Below are 8,553 nucleotides of genomic sequence, written 5' to 3'. Positions count from 1 at the left end.
TGAAACTGGAGCCGATTATACAGAGTGAAGTAAGCCAGAAAGAAAAACACCAATACAGTATACTAACACATATATATGGAATTTAGAATGGTAATGATAACCCTGTATGCAAGACAGCAAAAGAGACACAGATGTTTAGAACAGACTTTTGGACTCTGTGGGAGAGGGAGAGGGTGGGATGATTTGGGAGAATGGCATTGAAACATGTATACTATCATGTAAGAATCGAATCGCCAGTCTATGTCCGATGCAGGATACAGCATGCTTGGGGCTGGTGCACAGGGATGACCCAGAGGGATGTTGGGGGGAGGGAGGTGGGAGGGGGGTTCATATTTGGGAACGCATGTACACCCATGGTGGATTCATGTCAATGTATGGCAAAATCAATACAGTATTGTAAAGTAAAATAAAGTAAAAATAAAAATTAAAAAAAAAAGAAAGCTGTGGTACATATACACAATGGAGTATTACTCAGCCATTAAAAAGAATGCATTTGAATCAGTTCTAATGAGGTGGATGAAACTGGAGCCTATTATACAGAGTGAAGTAAATCAGAAAGAAAAGCACCAATACAGTATATTAACACATATGTACGGAATTTAGAAAGATGGTAACGATGACCTATATGTGAGACAGCAAGAGACACAGATGTAAAGAACAGACTTTTGGACTCTGTGGGAGAAGGCAAGAGTGGGATGATTTGAGAGAATAGCATTGAAACATGTATATTACCATATGTGAAATAGATGACCAGTCCAAGTTCGATGCATAAAACAGGGCACTCAAAGCTGGGGCGCTGGGACAACCCTGAGAGATGGGGTGGGGAGGGAGGTGGGGGAAGTTCATTCACCTTCAAACTAATAAATCAATTTTTTAAAAAAGAAAGTGCAAGTGTTAGTCGCTTCAGCCCTGTCTGACTCTTTGCAACACTATGGACCGTAGCCCGCCAGGCTCCTCCGTCCATGGGATTCTCTGGGCAAGAATACTGGAGTGGGGTGCCATTTCCTTCTCTAGGGGATCTTCCCCACCCAGGGATCAAACCTGGGTCTCCTCTATTGCAGGCAGATTCTTTACCATCTGAGCCACCAGGGATCTTGATGGAGGGTCAGATAAAGAGGGCAGCTCAGTTCGATCAGGTTTCTGACCCGGGCTGGGGGGTTCTGGTAAGGGGAGGGGATGACAGGTCCCACCTGCAGCCATGTTCCCGGGGCCCATTGGACGAGGCCAGGCACACAGATGGGGCTATGCAGGTGGCAGCTGAAAACTCTGGGCAGGATGAGTCCTCAGGAAGAATGCCTCCACCCTCTCCCTGTGCCCATGGCCCTCCCACTAACATGTGTCAGCTGGGCCCGGCCTTTGGCCTGGCGGAAAGTCACAGAAAGCAAACCACGTCCTACTAGCTGGGTCTTCCCCTCCCTTCAGGTCTCCCCTAGAACTCAGGAAACAGGACTTCAGTGCATTCTTCTGATGCTGATTGAATCCCTTCCTTCCAGGCAGCTTGGTGCACTCTTGGCACAATGGGAAAAGGAGTAGGAAGGCTTCAAAATAGCACACAACTCACCAACGGGTCCAGTAAACTGCAGCCAGGAGGCTGGCCTGTGACAGCCATCACAAACCAAAAACTCCAGGTGATGCAATTTGTTGCAACTGCCTCTGGCACAGACTCGGGCGTGGCCTGCATTTTTAAGAGCACACATGTTCACCGGGTAGAATGGAAATAAACCAGTGCAGATGCTGCTACAGGCTCTGGGGTCATTGCAGTGCAGCGTGTGGTTGCAAGTCAGACTGCAACCCTCTTTGGTGTCCAAGGAAAATGTGGCTGTCACCCACTCCTGGCCTCAGCGCCCCTCAGGTGACGTGTGGTCATTGGGTGCCATTGGAACCAGCTGTTTCTGGGAACCAGAAACTATGACAGCCATAAAAGGAAGCCTCTTCCTGGGGCTGTTCTTCAAGGCTGTGTTGGACGGCTTCTAGTGATGGCTGTCACAGGCCAGTCTCCTGGTTGCAGTTTACTGGAGACACATGTTCCTCATGAATAATCTCTCCTGAGACTTTTGAGAGGGCCAGTGTCATGAATACAGAACACTTATTTACAAAGAACAGTTTTTAATCACTTTGTTAGTTACTCTGTCTGTTATAACAAGAGATTAGTGAGCCCTCCTGGACTAGGTCGCCAGACCGTCCACTAGATTCACTCCATAGCAAGTGAGTAACTCAGATCTGTGCCCCTGCAAAATGGCAAATACACCAGTTGAGGACCTTCCAGGAATGGCTACAAGGCCAGCTGTACAAATGCCAAGGATCTTCAACAGTCTTGTCATCAAACCAAGGGTCTCGACCTGGGATGAGAATAGGGTGGCTACACTGCACACAACCTGCCTGCAATGAAGGAGACGCAGGTTCAATCCCTGGGTCAGGAAGATGCCCCTGGAGGAGGAGATGGCAACCCGCTTCAGTATTTTTGTCTGGGAAATATGGATGGAGGAGCTTGGTGGGCTATAACTCAAGGGGTGGCAAAAGAATCGGACATGACTTAGAAGCTTAACAACACCACCTGCACACACCTCCACTCCCCTTGCCTTGGAGGGAAGCAACGTACCTTCTCAGGATGCACTGGAATTGGCCAATCTTTGTATTTGAGTGACGCTCTCGAAACATTTCACAGCTATTACCTTCCTGCGTGAGGTGGAGAGGCCAGATCTTGGATGGATGAGAAAAGCACCAGAACGTGAAAAGCCTTTTTGCTCAAAATCACATAATTAAGGAGTTAGTTGAAGCTGGAATTAGAAGTTCCAGTCTGCTGTCTGACACCCTGCTGCCTCTGCCTTTGTGGAAGTGTTAGTCTCTCAGTCGTGTCTGACTCTTTGCACCTGGTTCTAATCCCCCTGACACACCCTCCCCTGGAAAGTTCAGTCACAGGAAGCCACCTGTCAGAGAGAGATGCCTAAATTCCATCATTAGAGCTTCCTTTCTTTTGCTTAAGGCATGAGTGTGAATTATAGTGCAAATGCTCCTGGAAGGAAGGGGTCTCAGGTATCATCAAACACTTTCTGTGAAAGGGCCAGAGTATAAGTATTTTAGGTTTTGCAGGCCACACAGTCTTGGTCACAACTATTCCACTCTGCCACAGCAGCACGGAAACCAGCTGCCGACTGCATAAGAATTGAACAAATTACTATTTATGGACACTGATGTTTGAATTTCATATGATTATCACATGTCAGAGAACGTTATTCTTCTTTTGAGAAGCATTTTACACTGTTTAAAAGTGTGAAAACCATTCTTAGCTCACAAGCATGCAAAAAATAGAGCCAGACCTTTGCTCTAAGGTGTCCCCTGGTCAGGGCTGTGCTCTGTGGGCCAAGGTTCTGCAGAAAGGATTGAGGGGTAGGGGGGCGGGTAGTGAGCAGGAGGCCCCTGAGTGCCTCAGGCAAGGAAGGGGGTGGTGTGGACAGGCCGCTGCCATCTGCTGTCTGCCCTGGTGCAGCCCCCTGGGCCCATCTGGAAGGAGGCGGCTGCCCACCGGCCTGTCTGAGCAAGCCCTGCGTCTTGATCACAGCTGAAGCTGCGGGGAGCTGACGAGAGCGGTGGTTTTGATGCCGAGGTTGGCTGGCCACCGAGGGGGAGCTGGCTGTTCCTGTCTCTGGCGCACAGCTGCACAGATATTTGGGGGTTTTTCCCTCTCCCCACATTCACCTGTAGGCTCCATGCCCCACCACGAGGAGGCTGAAAGGTCAGATTGCTCCATGGTACTGTTACATTTGAGGGCTTTTGTTACTGATTTAATAAAAATGAATACAAAAGTCCATCGGAGATCACTGCTGTGGGCTGACACTCTGTCCTGCCCCCTGGTAGACATGAACTATGAGATGCCATTGTCCTGCAAGCGCTTCCTCTTACAATCCCACCTGGTTCTCCTAAGTGGAATGAACAACGAGATGTAATTACCACCATTTTACAGATGGAAAAGCTGAGGCCCAGAGCACTAAACTGACTTTCCCCAGGCAGAGCAGGGGCACATGGTTTGCATCCAGGTCTGAATCCAAAGCCCTGACCCAGTTTCCAGGATGACTTGAGGAGGGATGCATGCAGACCGGCAGCCTCGCCCTGACCCAGAGCAAGGAGGTGCCATTCCAGCCTCCTTGGGTACAGCCTCCAGCCTCGGCCTGCCTCTCACTTGGACCCTTCTGTGGTTCTCCTGTGGCCTGGGGGCTTCCATGCACCTAGAGGGCCCGCTGCCTGCCTCGACCCCCCAACCCCACCCAGCACCACGGTCTCCAGGGAGGCCCATGGGGGCCCCAAGACCTGTCTGCCATATATCCCTTTCATTGCATTTTCTTCTTATCTGTTTACTATTTTGTTGCCTGACATGCAACCAGCACTCAATATTGATTTGTGCGTGGAGGAGTGAGTGAGTGAGTTAATACCTCTTACTTTCAGATACCCCAGGAATGCCAGGATAAGATTCTCCATGATTAGCTCTCAGTGGAATGACCCACAGGAATTTTTTTTAATTTACTTATTTTGGATCAGCACATAATAAGGGTTCAAGGGAGCAGTCGGAAGACCCGGCACTTCACACACATCTGCTTCATCCCCGTGGCCATCTGCACTATGCACCCTCATCACCCCATTTCACAGATCAAGCAACTGAGGCTCAGCATGGGGCCCGAGGGTCTAGACCCTGGTCTCACTGGCTGTCTCCATACCGGCCCATTCTGGGCACCAAGAGTGCAGGTCAAGGAGGCTCCATGATGCACCCTGAAGTTCAGGCCCCAAGAGGAAGAGGGCTGGGAAAGGAAGGATCCCAGGGTCCCCATGACCCCATCCCTCTCAGCCCCCCTACCCCCTCACCCAAGGAAGGCAGCACCTGCACAGGTGTGCCGGGGCTGGGCAGGGGCCCAGGGCAGCCTGTTCCCTTCCTTACAGCCTGGGTACCTGAGGCTGGGATGTTAACACTTCTCACTGGCAGCCCATGTAGATGGGTGCAGAAAAGTGACCGCACAGTGGGCCTTCCCTTCTTCAAGCAAATGGCATGATTGGGGTCCAATGTCAAAGACCCTGACTCCTGACTGTCCAGCCTGTGCTAGAAATCCTGCCCTTGGTGTGTTACTGCTTCCACCTTCCAAGCATAGAGAAATGGTGTGGGGGCAAAAATGTGGGGAAAAAAAAAGAAAAGAAAGCTGGATGTGAGTATGAGTGGGAGGGGGTAGGTGCGGGGCAGAGGGCCGGGAGGGGCTCCACCTTGCCCCGGCCCCCTCCTCACAGGCCGGCTCAGCTCATCGAGCCTTCAGCCAGAGAGACCCACCCTTCTGAGAAGGCAGCACCAGAAGGAGGTAGGTAGGATGCTTGGTGTGAAGCAAGTGTGAGGAAGCTAGTGTGAGGCCTCACAGAACCCATCACATCTCTCTGATAGCAAAGCCCCCCGGCCAGGTCCTCAGGATGAGGCCAGTCCAGACTACAGGGCCCCGCTCCCCCAGGGCCCCAGGCAGCCAGGCGGTCCTCCCCCACTATGCTTGCCCAGGTCCTCAGGATGAGGCCAGTAGGTGGGCTACAGGGCCCCGCTCCCCCCCCCGCCAGCGCCCCCCCCACGCCCAGGCCTCAGGAGGCCTCCCCCCCCCCCCCCCCCCCCCCCCCCCTTGCTCCCCCTCAGGTGGGCGGGGGCCAGGGCCCCGGGCAGCCAGGCGGTCCTCCCCCGCTATGCTTGCCCAGGTCCTCCCCTCCTAGGGTGTGCTCAGTTGTGTCCAACTGTCTGCGACCCTGTGGACTGTAGCCCGCCAGGCTCCTCTGTCCATGGGGATTCTCCAGGCAAGAGTACTGGAGTGGGTAGCCTATCCCTTCTCCAGGGGAACTTTCCGACCCAGGAATCGAACTGGGGTCTCCTGCATTACAGGCGGGTTCTTCATCAGCTGAGCTGCCCAGAAAGAGGCCACTTGTTATTTTCATGAGAGTTTGTTTACTCCAAAAGAAATAACAAGATCTCTCAGCTCCCCTCGGCGGACACATGTAAGTTACAATGTGCTGAGATACCCCCTCCCCACACAGAGCCCCTTCCTCCCTCCTCCAGGATGCCCTCCCTGCCCACCACGACAACCCAGACGGCCACAGTTCATCAGCACTCAGCCTTCCCACTATTGCCAAACTTCCTCTTTCACTTTTGAAGTAAACCATCAGTCCAAATAAGAAGGACTGTTCTTTTCTTTCCTCCACCCCATAAATCATCTTCCATGCCCTCTGGAGAGTATGTACCCCACTTTGGAGACCCCAGACTTAATATAGCATGCTCCACTTCCCCCCAAAGCCTGTGGATGCCCCTAATGAGGCATCATCTGTCAAGAGAGCCTGCTAGGAGCTGCCCAGGCCCCCAAGGGCAGGTTGGTCGGGTGGTCTCAGGGCCACACGCCCCCTTCCCTCCAGAACCCTGTTACCCTCCTGGAGCCGGGAGTCTCCCCGGGACCAGCCTGGCTGGGTCTGCTGCTGGCCAGCCTGGGTGGGCACCACTTTCCCCGGGGGATGGCCGCCCAAAGCAGGGGAGACACAAGGGAGGGGCCACTGCCCCCGCCCTCCACAGCCCCGCTGTGGCATTTCTGAAATCTCATTTCCTGTCACAATTCGGAGGCAGGTGTTTCTGTTTTTAAATCCGTCTCCAGTTGCTATTCCGGTCTGTGTGAGTCGCTCGGTTTTGTTTTGTTTTGTTTTTTTGCAGGGACCGAAGCGCTATTTTTTCCCCCTGGGGGAGGCACAGTGAGCAGCTGGCCCCCCACTTTCAACCACCCACCCCCTGGCAGGGTCAGTCGTGTGGCGAAAGACCCTCCCAGAGACCTGAGGACCCTCCAGGGACTGCTGGGGGCCCAGCGGAGCGCAGCGGGAGCCAGTCTGACCGAAGTGGTTAAGAGCCATTTGCGTTTTGATTGAATTTCAGATGTGCAAGCTATCTGGCTCCAGCCACGGAAGGCAAAACAAAAACAAGCGGGGCCTGCACCTTAGGGGGAAGCTGGGTCCCACAGGACTCGAGAGTAGCTGGGGACAGTAGCAAGAGAGCTTCTCACGTGACAGCCAGATCCTCAAATCCAGGAGTTTTCAAACTGGGGTCTGCAAATGATCCAAGAAGCACCCGCCCCATTCAGGGGTTTCCATGACCCCCAATATGAGAATTTTGACTTTCATCTGGATGAAAATCTTAAAAATTAATGTCAACACGTTCCATGTCACATTCACATGAAAGATGATCTCATGGCTAAATATTTCTGGAGACTTCAGGACCAATTACTATTTCTAAAAAGAACAGAGAGGCTTTTCCTCATGAACATCATGGCATCCTACCCAAGGGAAAGGTGTGCGGTGAAGACCTCATCTTCCAATGCAAGGGGTACAGGTTTGATCCCTGGTCGAAGCTAAGATCCCAAGGCCCAAAAACCAAAACTTAAAACAGAAGTAATACTGTTACAAACTCAATAAAGACTTCAAAAAAAAAGTGAGCTAAGAGGAATTTCCGCGGCAGCCTCATAGGGACTTTCTGTATTTCACTTGCATGCTGGCTTGGGTTTGAAAGTCACGTAAGAGCTATTAAGCATACAGAGTTTAAATAATTCTGTGTCCAGACTTATTTAAGTAATATTATAAGCAAAATCATTTAAATCAGCCCTGGGGGAGCATAAGACTTTTGGTTTCATTTCTTTGAAAGAAGTTTGTACCTGACTCAGAATTTAAAATCACCACTTTGGCGTTCGAATCAGACATCCAGAATTACCTAAAGCAAGGGCTTATGCTGGGAGAGTTCCAGAACAGTCTCTTAGGGTTTAGGACCGACTAAGAGAATGAGCCTGCAGGAGGTGTGTGACCACCTGTGCGTTTCCTGGGAGCGCAGTTTAAGCAGGAGCTGTTTATTGCCATCATCCTTACTCGGGCCTGAAATCTTAGTTTCTAGCGCTTTGTGGTTAATGAGTAAAAAGTGAATTTTTTGTGTGTGTTGTTACCAAACGAAGCACGTGCGATGCAATTTGAACACTCACAAGTCTCTGGAGAGCAGTTGCAGGCAGGTGAGGTCACCACCCAGGGGTGAAGCCAGTGCTTTGCCTCCGCCCTGGGAACTGAAACCTCAAGGGCTCCCTCCGCCTCCTCCGCTGCTGGGCCGAGGGTTACCGGGTCAGTTCCGGTTGTCAGGGCCAGGAGAGCCAGGGCCACAGCTTGGCTCAGGTCATTCTCAGACCTCCCAAGAGTCCTGGTGTTCGCAAGAGCAAAACAAGATATGCAGCCGTGCAGGGGGTGCTAACGAAGGAGCCATGAGGCAGCTGCATCACTGCCACTGCGGTGCGGTGACCCCGAGGGCGTCCAACCAGCGGTCCTGCTGGTGCTCCCCGCACAGCCAGGATCTCAGATCCCAGGTCCCCTGGGGTCGGAAACTCCAGCGATCGGGGCTCTTGGCCCCTGAGACAAGAACTTGCTAGAGTCTCCTCACTAGGAAGCGGGTGGTTGGTAAAGGAAGATGAAAGAAGCCTTGGCAAACAAACCCAGACACAAGTAGAGGGAAGGAAGCCCAAGACCCCAGGACCA

Source organism: Capra hircus, chromosome 24 (genome assembly GCF_001704415.2).
Source record: "Capra hircus breed San Clemente chromosome 24, ASM170441v1, whole genome shotgun sequence".
Taxonomy (NCBI): Eukaryota; Metazoa; Chordata; class Mammalia; order Artiodactyla; family Bovidae; genus Capra; species Capra hircus.
The sequence above is the reverse complement of the archived record's forward strand: the minus strand, read 5'-3'. Positions refer to the sequence as shown.